Here is a 15,121-nt window from a genome sequence, read left to right on the forward strand (position 1 = left end):
TTAGTTTCTTGCTCTGGGTGCTCCTGGCCGGGCTTGGCTCCGCCATTGCAGGACTCTTGCTGTGGGTGCTCCTGGCCGGGCTCGACTCCGCCATTTGGTTTCTTGCTGTGGGTGCTCCTGGCCGGGCTTGGCTCCGCCATTGCAGGACTCTTGCTGTGGGTGCTCCTGGCCGGGCTTGGCTCCGCTGGGGGACACTAGAAACTACATCCCCCAGCAGCCCCTTTGCGGCAAGGACGCCGCCGCCGCCACACTCGCAGTCCGGAAGCTCCCGGAGGCGCATAAAGGAGAACACGCCCCCTCGTCGCGCGGGCGCGCCCGGGAGAAGCCCAGGACAAGGGCGGGCCCTCTGTGGCCCTCTGTGGCCCTCAGTGGCCGGAAGAGGACGGGACGGGCCACGGACCCTGGTTCCAACTCAAGGACCTAGAATTTTCAAGTGAGACATTGAACTGCTCATATTTTATTTCATTCTTGTACTGTAGGGAAACTGTTGCATTACATTGAGGTAATATAGCCTTTTCGTTACCTGCTAACATGCCCACAATAATTACGGATCCATTGACATCTGGCCTTCGCACCATGGATAATTTCCTGGTAAAAAAAGTTACGCTAATAAACAAGGAACGTAGGGCCTCACTAGGCAGTAAAAGTCTTCCCCCTGCCATGGATATTGTGCCTAATGAAACTGCAGAAGGATTGGAAGGTACTTTAGAACACGCCTCACATAGTATAGAGGGACCCAGTACAGCGGTACAGGCACAGGTACACTCTGAGAAGCCCGTGGACCTGCTTATCACTTCGGAGGAAGACTCAGCAGTGGAAGAGTTAGTAGAGGCCCCTTCTACACAAAGACCAGTGAGGAAGTGCAGAAAGACCCAGGGGAGGCGTGGGGGGAAATCTTCATAAACTAAATCTCACTCTAATCCACCCAATAACTCTAAAGCCACTAACGACAACAAAGCAAGCAACCTGAGCCTAGAAGAAACTAACCAAGAGGGCAGTAATAATGAGGGAAGCGTGATTTTGTCTGACTCCAACTTAGAAGCATTAATAAACACAATAGTAGGAAAGATGGAGGCCAAAATGTCAGATCTAATCAGCCCAATACTGTCCAGATTGGACAAAGTAGCTTCTGAGGTAGAAAGACTGGGCAGTTTGGTGGCGGCACATTTGACCCCCGCCCCAGGAGTTATAGCCCCTAAAATTATTCCTGTTAGGGATGGGAAGGAGAATGTAGCCAGGGGACAGAGTGTGCAGCTGCAGCAGCAGCCAAATCCTCAAAGTTCGGTTGGCGCTGGGGCTGCATCATCTACAGCTCCAGTAAACCAGCCAACTCAACAGGCCCCTGTATCCCTGGGTACCCGCGCAGTGGCCCCACAGAGGGCTAGACTTAGGAATGTAAATCTCCCCCCCTGACTGTGTGCCATATGTGGTGGTGTTAACCAATGTTCTGCGTTACGAGGAAGTACCAGCCCAACCACATGGAGAATCTCATGACTCCCTAAAAAACAAAACGGTGGCGTGGCTAAATAAAAACTGTGGTTACCCATCTCACTATTATGACCAAATTATATCTACTGAAAGGGTCAATTGGGTTGGCCCTTCGAGGAAAGCGACCACGGGGGACTGCGTGGTTGTTAACTTCCAGCAGCCCCAACATGTCGCAACAGTCTTACTGCGCGCATCCTCATTAGTTTATAATGCAAACAGTGTCTGTGTGCGCCCCCTGGGATACTTCTATGCGCCTGACCAGAATCCCCCTAAAAATCCCCCTAAAAATCCTCGTGGGTACAGGCCTATATCACATGCTCAGACCCCAAGTCCGGTAGCACCATATATGTATAACAATAATATCAATGGGCTGAATGGTTGGCAGTCACCGGTAGCAAATTTTAATGGTTGGCAGACACCAGTAGCAAATTTTAATGCTGACAACCACAACATAAGAGGGTACAATGTTCCCATACATAATCGCTTCAAAATGTTTTCAGGGCTTGATGCCTGTGACTGACTGAGGGTCTCGGAGGGTCAGAGTACCGAACAGTCTCTTGCAGCACAACAAATAGAGGTGATTTCACCAACAACACCAAAAAATAATGTTATATGTTGGAATGTGGCGGGCTTAGAAAACAAAATGCAAGATGAAAGCTGGTTATCATACATTAAGGGCTTTCAGATTATCTGCCTACAAGAGACTTGGTCAGTAAAATGCGAAATGTATATTGAAGGTTATAAGGCATACTTTGTACCTGCTGTATCAGCGAACCAGGGAAAACCAAAGGGCGGTATGGTAATGTTTGTATCGGTTGCACTGAAATGTACAATTGTTAGCAGGCCATCAAGTAATCCTGGTATACAAGGTTTTATCTGCGGGCAATTGTAAGGTTGGTTTGATCAATTTTTATAACTCTATTAACAATGTTACAAGTTACGGCAACTTAGAAACTTTAAATGATTATATAGGTACCTCAATGAGGGATTGTTCTCATAACTTGTTGATCATGGGCGATTTTAATATTCACCTCTGTGGTGACCCCCTAGGGAAAAACCTCCAGGAATTATTCTGTCCCAGAATAAATGGTTTACATCTGGAACACACCATGGAGGGGGCCTGTTTTAATAATCTTCTCAATGATCATGGTCTCACTATAGCAATGGCATTATGTGACCCCTCAAAGCGTTTCCTCACCCCAGCTTTTAAAGGGCATGGGAAGGGGACGTTTATTGATTTATATGCTGTTAACCTTGCCCATGTAGGCCTTTGTGCATTCATTTTCTATAGACAATAACCCACTTAGCGACCACAACCCTTTGACTATACACTTAAGGGGGCCCTGGGTGGCTAGCGAAAGTCGTAACCTGGTTAAGGGTAGGGTAACAGCAACTGATGGCAGACGCCGCCTAAAATGGTCCATGTGCACCCCAGACCTCATATACCAGAACATCCAAAATAATTGTAGCGATATAATCGCTAGATGCACTCAGGTTGATTCTGATCCAACTCCGGTTCTGTCTGACTTTCAGAGCTTAACAGATAAAATAGCTATTTCAATGACAGAACCTCTAAAGAGTAGAGGGAGGGACGGCCCGAGGTGGTTCAACAAGGAATGCTCTAAAGCTGCTCGTGATCTCAGAGCGGCCTTGTTGTTAAAACCAAGAAACAAGGAATTAGTACAGAGATCACGCAAAGAATATAAATCAGTCATTGCCTCACGGAAGGAGGTACTGAAGAATGAGGCTTGGGCTGAGATCCTGGAACCACAAATATTGAAAAACAGTGCTAGATTTTGGGCGGCGCTTAAGAAACCCTTCCTGGTGAAAGACTCAGGGGAGGGGCTAGAATGTGTTATTACGAAAGATGAATGGGTTGCACATTTTAGACAATTGTACAGGGGTTGTGAAGCTAACGCGGTATCCTTTGAATGCACCAAAGGGGGTCCTTGCCTTAATGTTAGTATAGGAGAGGTTTTGGTGGGAATAGAGGGGCTTACAGCGGGCAAATCACCAGGCCCTGATGAGATACCCCCGGATCTCTTTAAATCTGATCCTAATTTCTGGGCTCCGATTCTTGTGGCGGTTATCAACGCAGCCGCGAGAGTTGGATGCCCGTTATCATGGGGGCTCTCCACCATTGTGCCTATATTTAAAAGGGGGGATAGAGATGGCCCCCTTTGTTACAGGCCTATCTCCCTGATTAACTCCATGGCTTAACTAGTGGGGAGAATTGTATTGCGGCGACTCTCGGAGTGGACACGGGACAACAATATTATGTCTATCGCCCAATATGGTTTTTGTAACAGCCGCTCGACCACAACTCAATGTCTAAATCTCTTTCTAATACTTAGTAAATATACCATTGCCCAAAAGGGCACAGTCCATCTGGCCTTCATGGGCCTATCCTCAGCGTTCGACTGTGTCAACAGGGGGAAGCTGTGGGGGTCCATGAGGGATAAGGGAGTAGACAGTGGCTTTATAAACTTTCTGGTTGACCTCCATAGTAACACAAGTGCAAATATAAGGTATTGCCAAGACCTGTCAGTAACTGATGATTTTAGAACTGGGAAGGGGGTGCGGCAAGGCTGCATACTAGCCCCTTTCCTTTTTAACTTTTATATAAATGAGCTGGATGGCGTCTTACAGAAGGTGAAATCAGACAGTCCAAGAGTGGGGAAAAGAAGCATCCCCGTTCTGCTATACGCAGATGATGCGGTGCTCTTAGCAAGAACTGAAAAAGGCCTCCAATTGCTACTTAATGCATTTAAAAAGTTCATGGAAGACAGAGATTTGTTAGTGAACAACTCTAAGTCTTTCATTATGCAGGTAGGGAAACAGCCAAAGAGACAATACACCTTCAAACTAGATAAGGCAGTAATACCACTTTCTAACACATTCTCCTATCTAGGAGAACTCTTTGACTCCAAATTATCTTGGGCCCCGCAACTTGCTAATAAAAAATGTGATGTGACTAAGGTTAATGCCTCCATTTTCAATTTCGCTTCAATGCTTGGTAAAAAGCCTACGGCTGCTATGATTAAACTATATGACGCAAAATCTGTAGCAACCGCAGCATACGGGAGTGAGCTTTGGGGCTACATGGTTGGGGAACAACTTCAGGCCACAGAAAATTCGTTTTATTAACGGCTTCTGTGTGTTCCGGCCTCCACCTCCAACTTTGTGGTTCACGAGGAACTAGGAGTGGGGTATTTGAGCGATATCTTGTCCCTACGACCTCTGTTATGCTGCCTGAAAATGTGGTTATGTGAAGATATTCCCCTAACACATTTAATTGTTAATGATTTCATGGCTCTTGAGAATGCGTTAGGCACTCCCTGGCTGAAGTACTTAAAAACTTGTTTTACTGAGATGGGTCGCCCTGATCTGTTTGAATACCCGTCTGGAATTGGAAAGGCGGACATTGATCTAGTCAGGCAGGCGTTTCTTCAGCGCAAGAAGGCTGAGAGGGATGGTGCTGAGCTATAAAAAGTTAATGTAAGGAAATTTATCATGGTTAAAACATGTTTGACAACAGAGCCTTATCTACTCGGCACTTTCAGTACTCACGACAAGTTCTTGCTAACAAGATTTAAATTTAATCTGTTTCAACATCTGCTTATTAGACCTAAAAAGGAGAGCTTCTGTAAAAATCTATCATCCTGTCGCTGCGACGGAAAGTCTCCACAGGACATGATGCACTTTATGTTTTTATGCAGATTTTATGAATTCCCTCGTAAACGCTTCTTAATTGCTCTTTTAAAAAAAATGAATTTTAACCAGATGCGACCAGCCTTTTTATATTTACAATTGCTACACAGTAACAGTGTCCTTCAAGTTCTTGAATTTTTAAAATTGGCTCTTAAACTTCGATTTTGTCTGGACCAATGAATGAACTAATGGATGTAATGTATTCAGTCCTCTCATTAACTGTAATTGTATATTATTTAATGATATTTGATGTATGTACTGTATGTTTTAATGCACTTTTATGGTTGAAATACACCGAATAAAGTCTCTTTTGATTTGAAATAAATAGTTTGTTATTCACTATTGGTGTAATAAAAAATGGAGCACCAGAATCCTGAGTAAGACCTGCGCTGAAACAAGCATTGGCATAGCCAATTGGTCTCGCTTTTGGGACCTTATAAGTGTTTAGCCATGCAACAGTTGGTGTTGTTGCACCAAGGCAGGGCCGGCGCTAGGCATGAGCAGTGTGGGCAGCTGCAAAGTGCCTTGTGCTCAGCTGAAAGACAGGGGGCCCCTCTTCACTGTGAAATACCACACTTTCACAGCTTGCCCACCTGCTCCTCCAGGGCCCCCTCCCCACACAATCACAATACACATACAAGACGTCTGTTGTCATTCCTGGGGGTGCAGGGGTGGGGCGGACAAACAGAGTGGGGAAGAAAAAGCAGCCAGGCCATCAATTATGTCTCACAGTGTCAGGGGCGGGGCAGCACCTCTGTTAAGTACCGGCCATTCCCTTTCTGCATTTTGTTGTTAGGTGACAGAAGGCCCCTTTGTTTCCAGGACCAGCCGGACAGAGGTAAGGCGAGGTGGGTGAGGGGGGGAGGGAGTAGCCAGATTAACTGGCTTTTTTAACTTTTGCATCACCCATTTTTTTATGGGAATGTGTAATTAAAATGTATGTAGAACTGACGGTGCTAGGGCAGTGTTTTACGAAATGCCTCACTGCTGCTTCGAAGGCCATGGGGAGGGGGCTCGCTTTCCCTGGGCCTTTAAGCACTATATATAGCGAGCTGCAAGGTCCAGGTGTGGGGGCCCCCTTCCCTGGGCCTTGTAGCCAGTACTCCCTGTTTCCTTTCCTTTATTTGTTCCCCTGTGAAATGAATCCAAAAAATAAAAACACTTTTGCTAGAAAGGTGGTCTTTTTGCTGACATTTTTCACTTTCAAAGTGCAGCCTTGGGATGGAGAGAAATAAAATGTTCAAAATGTAAAAAATAAATAAAGCAAGACAGAGTGGGTTGAAAAGGGGCCAGATTGATTTTATTCACTGTGAGAAGTTGGCCTGATATATAGTGCTCACTATTCTAGTGATCACTGTGTATCATACCAAACGACCCTTATTGATGATTGGTTGTAAGTCAACCTTATAGACCAGCTATCCTAGTAGCGTGGACAAAAGCAGTCTTTAGGCTAAACTCTAGAGGGCGTGTTAAGCCAGCTGTTATACCATCACATATACCCCTTGAACACCAAGTGAAAGGACACCACACAAGTTGTTATAAAAATAAAAGGACATTTATTTATAACAAGTCTACCCTGATCTCTTTATGAGTCAGGGAGCTAAGCACACAACAAAACACTTAAGAAAATACTTTAAGTCGCACAATTTACACAAATGCCCGAGGGGCACGAAAACCCATATACACTAAAAGTGGAATGCAAAATACTAGCAGGTAAGTAACAAGATCCAGAGGCTTCAGGATCGCTAGGACTACACTACTGAACCCTAAGGTTAGAAGCAGGAGGCCTAGGGATATCGGGTGCAGAGTGTGCACTCTCACGCGGGATGCGGGACAAAGTCTATGGATGCTAGTATTGCTAAAGTTACAGTTATCGGATGAATCTGACTGGATAGACTAAAAACGACAAAGGATCTGGACACTTGGATAGTGAACCTGCGTTGGAGCACTGAAATGCTCGGGTTACCTAGCCGAGGGGCTGCGGCTGCAGAGGGTTCAAAAGACGTCGGGAATCCTCGTTGTAGTCTATGGAGCCTGAAAGAAGAAGTTGCTGGCAGGCAACCAGTGAAGAAGTTTGGTGTGATCCAAGCCTGGATCGGTGATGGCGACGACCTGAAAGCAGAGGGGACTCAGTTCTTAATCACTAGCCAGTGATTGTGTGGGCACCAGGATGGCACCGGATGAAGTCACCTCGACCAGGTGAGTGGGCGACGCTGAACTCTGCTGTCCCTCAGACCAGGAGGCGTGGTCGGCGACCAGGCTGGAGGTGCGAGCTGTCCCACGAAGGTGTCTGCTGTCGGCGATGCTGGAACCATGATTGGAGCAACAAGCCTTGGCAAAGGCAAGCCCACGCGGTGGAGTCAAGATGGCATATGGAGTGGACCAGGAGGGTCCGGGGTGCTCCTCGTTTGGAAGGGAGCAAGGGCCAGTCTGGAGCAACCAGACCAGCGATGAAATTGTCGTGGTACGTCGTCAGGAGGGCCACTAGCCAGCAGGCAAGTGACCGGACAACGCGGTGAACAGAAAAGAGCAGAAGGGCCCCACGTAGATCTCGTGGATGCTGGGGGGCTGGACTTCGGTGCTGGAGCTGCTCAGGGTTAGGGCTTCTCAAACCCCAAAGCACTCACTCGAGGATCCCTCGGCTGTCGTGCTGGTTAAGCGTCGTGCAGTTTTGAAGATGGCCGGTCCCTTCAGGTCTCGTCACACCCACGAATCAAAGCTGGGCTGATGATGCAGGTAGAGGTCAGAGATGCCAGGGAATCCGGGTCTCGTCGAGCTGGGCAGTCTTGATCCGGAGGATGGATTTACAGCAAACCGCAGTGCTTAGATGGTGCCTGTGGGTGCAGGGTGGCTACTCCTTAGCCACAAGGGAGAGTCTTCAGAAGGTATCAAGAGTTCCTTTCGTGGAAAGTAGTTCAAGATTCGTAATTATCCAATTTGGGAAGGGGGGCTGCTCCTACCTTTATTCTAAAAAAAGGGGCTGGCACGCGACTAGGTCCTGCCCGTGGGTGGGACCAGGAGGGGGGTGGTTACACCCCTCTCCGTTGTCCGGACTTTCCCCAGCTCAGGGGCTGGTGTGCCCCTGGAACTGGTTCAAGCCGGCATATGCACAGTGAGCACCGGGGTGCCACTTGCAGTCACCTTCCTCTCAGCCCTGCCTACCTGGGATACACAAACCCCTGTCTGGGATGGTGCTAGCACCGCCCCTGACAGGAAACCCTTTGTCCAAGCTCTCCTCGCTGGAAGGACTCCCAGCAGCAGGAGGTCAGACTTGTGTCTGTGGTGGCAGCATCCATTTTGTGATGCTGAGGCTCGAGTTAGCTTTAACCGGGGTTCTCAGTTACATACATGTTGTGTCCCTCTAGAAGGGTGGAATGCTAACCCCGTTGCCAGAATTGGCGAGGGGTTAGTATTCCAATTCGTATGACACCTTACTCGACATGTTTTGATAAAGCGATACCAAAGTGGCAAATAACCGCGAGGATTATAATGCACTTAAGAGTATATGGTACGCGTTATCATGGAACAGCTATTAGGACTTGGTTCCGCAAGCTGCAAACGGGCTCAGCTCATGCAGAGCACCATCTCACATAATTCCAAGCACTCTGCCTTCAGGATTGATAAGGCCTGCCATAGGAGTGACTGATAGGAATACATGTGTCCATTTTAGGGTTAGATATAGGACTACTATACCTAAAGCAAAGGGTGATTACACCACCTTGCCTCAGCTGTCGTGCAGCCAGTTGTGTCAGATTTGGATGGCCAGCCAGGGGTGGCATAATACATGCTGCAGCCCCTGGTAGGCCCTGGGTACACCTATGCCCTAGGTACCTAAGGTACACTGTTCAGGGACTGATAAGGTGACTCAGTATCCAATTAGATATGTACCTAAGGTACATGGAACCCATTTTACAGAGAGAGCAGTGGGCCTGGGGCCCTGAATAGCAGGGTCCCAGGTCAACTAAGTCGAAAAACCAGCAAAACACCAGGCAAAAAGTTGGGGGTAACCATAGTCAGATATCCACCTTCCTACATTCACACCCAAAACACATAAGTGACACTTTAGAGAGTTTGCCAGTGAAGCGCTACATTTGTTTTCTTGTCTTTGTCTGAAAAACATTGTTTTCCCCGGTTGGGGAAGTGCACCATTCCTGGATGTACTGCAATACCTGGTTGATGCGTAGAGTGGAAAACAAAATGCATACCGCTGCTCTGTATTCACAAATGTGGTCTTTTTAAACCATATTGCTTACGGTTTGTAAGGATATAAGCAATGAACATTGAAACTGGTCCCTTCCGGCCCTGTAGTCAAGGCCTTAACTTTTCATGAAAAAGCACTCATTGATTTCTGAATAATATGCGCAAAAGTATTAAGGTAACCATGTTGTTCCTGCTTACATTTCACATGCTTTTACTTAATCTTAAATTACTCATGAGTGCTTGCTTTTTCCAGGATGTTGTAATTTTTTTTCAGCCAGCATTTGCGCCCCGCTATAAATACCTGGAGGCGACTCAATTCAAATTATGCACTAGTGCCTAATTTGAATTGAGTCGCCTCCAGGTATTTATAGCGGGGCACAAATGGGTTGTAGTTGAAGGCAGTGAGAGTATCTCTTAGTGTGGCAGTATGGTGTTCAGTGGGGGAGAGGATGTGGCATTATGGTCAGAGCGGCCGAATTTGGAACTGGGAAACCAGGTTCAGCCTTCAAGACCAGTCCACCAGACCACTCTCATGGGAGAGCACATTTCCATGATATACCTTAGAAGGCCCCGAAAGACCTTAGAAGAATGGTTTCTGAGCACCAGCAGGTGGACAATAGCGGGGGCAAGTGTGGGTTAACCTTGAAGGCCTGCCCACTACAACCCCAATTGAAGCTCACCTCAAATCTTTTGGGCAGGCCAACGTAGCAGCACACCCTAGAGCAACAGTGACTCTGTCATTAAGGTCACAGGACCCTTGAGCAGGAAGGCTTTAGGGCGGTGCGACTGATGAGATCGCACTGATTGCTGACTTCGGGTGGGGGTGCCATGTTTGCGAGTATATTATGTTTCTAAGAGCACTTGCTGCCTCCTTCCTGGCCTCCAGCAATTTTCGGCAGCAATAAAAATGTCATAACTCCGGTGATTAATGTTCTTCCTAGAGTGAGATGGAGTTTTTGTCTAGAGGAAGTTTTGTCTTGTGGAAAGGTAGCACAGAGCGTTAATGTGCCTGCTGCAAAGAACATGTACCATGCAGATCACTAAGTCCACATAATGTAAATAGGCCAGTGGGTTACTGCTTTTGTTAGAGAGATCCTATTGTTACTTACAGTGTATACGTCAAAATCCTAACACAGAACAATGAGCTATTAACTGTCCTCTAAGAGCTGCATGCAAACTGCAATGTATAAATTACAGCGGTGTGGTTTTTTCTCCAGTCTTTGATTATTCTCGTGTTGCAAAAAGAGTTGATTTGGACAGAAATAAATTCTGGTTATTAAAGAGAACCCCCAACCATGGTATTATGTTCTAAATTCAGAGTTTGTGTTTCTCTAGATCAATCACTATTAAACTATACTGCCTACCAGTATGATTGTCATGTGACTCCCAGTCCTTTGTCTTATGTAACATTACCTATTGTGATTTACACACGTATGATTGATTGTCTTTGTAATGTGCGATATAATGTTCTCTGACACCCTACACTGGTATCAGTGGCGCTGTAAATCAAACTAAATGCATCTGAGCGAGAATGTGGTTATGGAAACTTGAGGGGCACTGTTAAAGGGTGGTAGTGAGGGAATCTGTGGCAGAGTGAGTCATTGGGGGACACCAACATTGTCGCACAGGGCCCCACCAGCGCTAAAGGCGGCCATTTCTACTTCCTACAGTTCTAACGCCAAATCAAAACGTTGATTTGAAGACCCCTTAATCTGAAGCATACCTTCAAGTTAATGTGTGATTTAACAGTGGTATCGGTTGTTCTAAGCCTTTTTTTTTATTTATGTACAATCTTTGTTTGCAATGGTGTCTTGTAATTTTGTACTGTATGTGTTGTGTTTTTGTTCTTAACATAATTCTGGCAAGTAAAGAGCCCGCACACAAAAGATTGTCCTACGTCTCTTAGCAGGTGCGTGTGGGATACTGGTGAGAGGATTTATGTTAAAACAAATAACAAATTATTAATGTCATCCTAAGGCAGCACAATAATGGCACAGAAAGATAAGGTAGCCTTTCGAAATTTGCAATTATATCCAAGGTGTGAGAGGTTTTCTCTTGTCATTTTATATTTTGAATGATCCCGCCCCTCATTACCTCAATAGGATCGCCCCCCTTTATGAGGCAGAACTGGAAATCGTATCATGCACTCATCTGGAATCAATCAGTTAACGAGGAGTAAATAATATACATCTTTGTGAGACCTGCACCTAGCTTTTCCATCCAATGAGACAAAGTATTCCATTTAATACAGTTTTAAAATATATGGACTTATTTCATTTGTATATCTATCTTTTTGTCCATGTTACTGATATCCACATTAGGTCTCTTCAGGGATGCCAAATAAGATCAATAGACCTGCGATGTCACTTTCTGTGATGTCACTTTCTGTGATGTCACTTTCTGTGATGTCACTTCTTGTGATGTTACCAAGGGCGGCTCCTCCACTAGGGCGGAGGAGCGTCGCCCCACTGCTTTCTCACAGTGGGAGAAGCAGAAACACAAAATGCTAAAACTACCAACCTATGTTTCTACTTCTCGCACTGTGAGAAAGCAGAAGTGTTTGGTTGGGAGGGGGTGGGTCTGATTTAGGGCAGGGGAGGAGTGCCTTGCCCACTGCTTGGGCGCCAACTGTTTGGTCGGCCCTCCAGGGCCAACCAAACCAGTCATGCGCACTCTGGCCTTTATCCGTGGAGGCTGCAATGCACCCTACATGAAGAAAATGTCCTCCCCATAGGCGTCTGGCTGGTCGGCGTCCCGACCAATCACAATGCTGCCATTGCAGCGTTGTGATTTGCTTAGGGGAGGGAGGCTGCCTGCTTCCTGCCCGAGGCAGGAAAGCAGGAGAGCAGGTCAGGAGCAGAGACGACACAAGACATGGGAAGGTAGGTTTTTATTTTATTTTAAATTACCCCCTCACCCCCCCCCCCCCCCCCCCTGAGAGACCCCCCCCACCACACGCGAGTCATGCCGGACAGGACTGGGTGTTACATGAAAATTAGAGGGCCTCACATCTTCTCTTTCGCCCGGGGCCCCAGAAGTTCTAGGACCAGCCCTGCACCAAGGATATTGTGCTGCATAACTAAATACTTATAAGGTCCCAAAAGCGAGACCTATTGGCTATGCTTGTTGTAATAGCAGCTCACTACCTCTAAACAAGCAAACTCACGAACCAACTTTTGTCAGACAGAATAAAATACACAAGTGATGCCATAAAAAAAGAAAGCAAGATCAATGGCATGCATAAATTTAAAAGAGCGGTTGCTGCACGCAAAGCAATGGGTATGCAACTACATTAGATGAGCGCCGTCACCTCCACCGAAACAGAAATCAAAACGTGTCAATGTGCTTCCTTCCCATGCACAACTGGAAAGGTGCGCTTCAAGGCAATCCGAAGAAAGTCGTATCATAGGCCCCAGTGGTTCCCATATGTATATATATATATATTTTAAAATTTTAAAAAACGATACAATCAAAATGCATACCACGCAACTTCAGAGTTTGTTTGCCAATGCAGACAAGTATGAATTGGGAAAAAAGAAGGCAGAGACATACTGTCTGCCCAAATGACAGATACATAAATGCGTAGGTAACAAACCAAATGTGTCCTTCAACAACTTTAATATATTCACGGTAAAATTTAAAGAGGTACTAGAGTCAATCAACCATGGCAATAGTTATTAATTAGAGAAAATAACCTCGAAATTACCGAAGGGCAAATATAGTGATAACATACTAACCGCGATTTCTTGGGGGGGCGGAAGAATCTGCCAATCTGCAACCTAGGTCATAAAAAAGCCACAGGCGACAAAAACCTTTTTAACTGTAGATACCATAACATATTATGAATGAAAAAGAAAAAAAAATAAGATGCCCAATGCACCACCATAAGAAAAGTTCTATTGTAACTAAAGGTGGGCACTTGCACTTAGGTAAATAAATGCCGAAGGCAGGAAGTGAGTGCAGGCGGGGTAGGGGGTTACTTCAAGCAAAGAGGATGGGGCGCACTGCTGCAGATCCTGAAGCCGGACGTGGGCATGCCAGCTCCATTGATTAGTCACCTTCCTGCGGGGGAAGGAAGGGGGTGAGGAGTCTGTGGAGCACACGCAGGGCCTGGAGATACTACTTCGAGAACCTGCATAGAGCAAAACAACCACATCCCGACCAAGCACGGCCACGTCAAAATAGAAAGTTCGGGGTGCAGGTTAGATATCCCACCTCAGCTTTAGGGGCTTCAGAAACTTTTATTTGTAGTTGTATACAGCGCAAACTGAGCCCAAAGATTTACGAGCGCTTTACATAAGCACCAGTCCTTTACTTTTTACTACAGAACCCCCTTAACTCAGTTAAAGGGATTGGGCGGGCTAATTAACAGCAAAAAGGAAGGTGCGACGGCAAGTACATCCTTGCTGGAGTTTTGGGTGGCAGTGGGAGCACCCCGACGACGTTACTCCAAACCCTCAATCTCCACTAAGATCTCATTCGAGTTACCAGGGTGGAGGCCACCAGAGTGTCGCACGATAGGGCGTAGAAAGTGAACACGGCGGCTGTGTGAGAAGACTGAAGGCCAGTCCTTACCCTGGAGGAACAGGAGGATGCAGGTCATGAGCAAGGGCTGCTGCTGCTTCATGGTTCGTCGCTCTCAGGGGTCTGCGCGTAGCTGCTGGCGTAAAGGTCTCGGGCTGTCCTGGGTGAAGCACTGCAGCCTATGTGCCTGCTCGGGGCACGCGACCGATAACATGGAGGCAGGGAGAACTGAGCTGTGGGGGTGGAGGGTACTATGTTTATACAAGAAAATAAAACCAGCATTGGCAATGACAATGTGTTCTACATAATATGGGATCACTAAATAGCAATGCGCAGCAAGAAGTAAACAAGTGGGAGGGGTGGGGGAGTGCACACACGCGATGGCAAACACGCGAGTGGTGTGCGCACAGTAGCGCCAAAAGTGAAAGTAATCATGCTCCAGATGGCACCTTGGGTGCTGAAAGCTGGAAGCTGTGCACATTCACGCTCGCGTGAACGCAAGCTTTAGGCCAGCAAAAGCCGGTGGGTAGCACTTTCAAAACCCACTTACTAAAAGTCGAGAGATTGAATGCCAGGGAGTATGAGTGAGCAAAATTAAGTTACTGCAAATGAGTGAAACTGGATGATTGATAAATAAAAATAATAAACATGTAAGAGTGTTAAAGTGTGAGTGAGAATGAGTGACAAGTGAGTGAGAATAAGTTAGAGTGATGACAAGTGAGGGAAAAGTATGAGCAAATGAGACTACAAGTGAAAGTGAGTAAATGCAAGTGAATGAATGAGCGAGAGTGAGAGAGAATTTGTAATAGGGAGACGAGTGAGTGTATGAGTAGAGGAAGAATAAGTAAGACTGAGTATGAATAAGCTAGTGATGGTGTGTGATTGCAAGAGAATGAGAATAAATAAGTGTAAGTCTATGTGTGTGAGTAAGTGTGTGGTAAGAATGTGGTTCTATGGTTGTGAGTCTGCCATTGGCCCTATTCTTGGCTTATAGAGCTTCTATAGCAAAATACTAGCACTGGCATATTGGAAGCAATTCTTCCCATGACAGGCACCTTTGGCAAAATGCTGGTACTGCAATTGTGGGGGTAGTTTTTGGGATACAGGGAACCAATGCTAAACTATTGGTGCTGGCATACCATAGGTAATTCTTGGCGTCGGGTTTCTGTGTAAAAATGCTGGTGCAGGCATACTTTAG

Source organism: Lissotriton vulgaris, chromosome 1_1 (genome assembly GCF_964263255.1).
Source record: "Lissotriton vulgaris chromosome 1_1, aLisVul1.2, whole genome shotgun sequence".
In the NCBI taxonomy this organism is placed as follows: Eukaryota; Metazoa; Chordata; class Amphibia; order Caudata; family Salamandridae; genus Lissotriton; species Lissotriton vulgaris.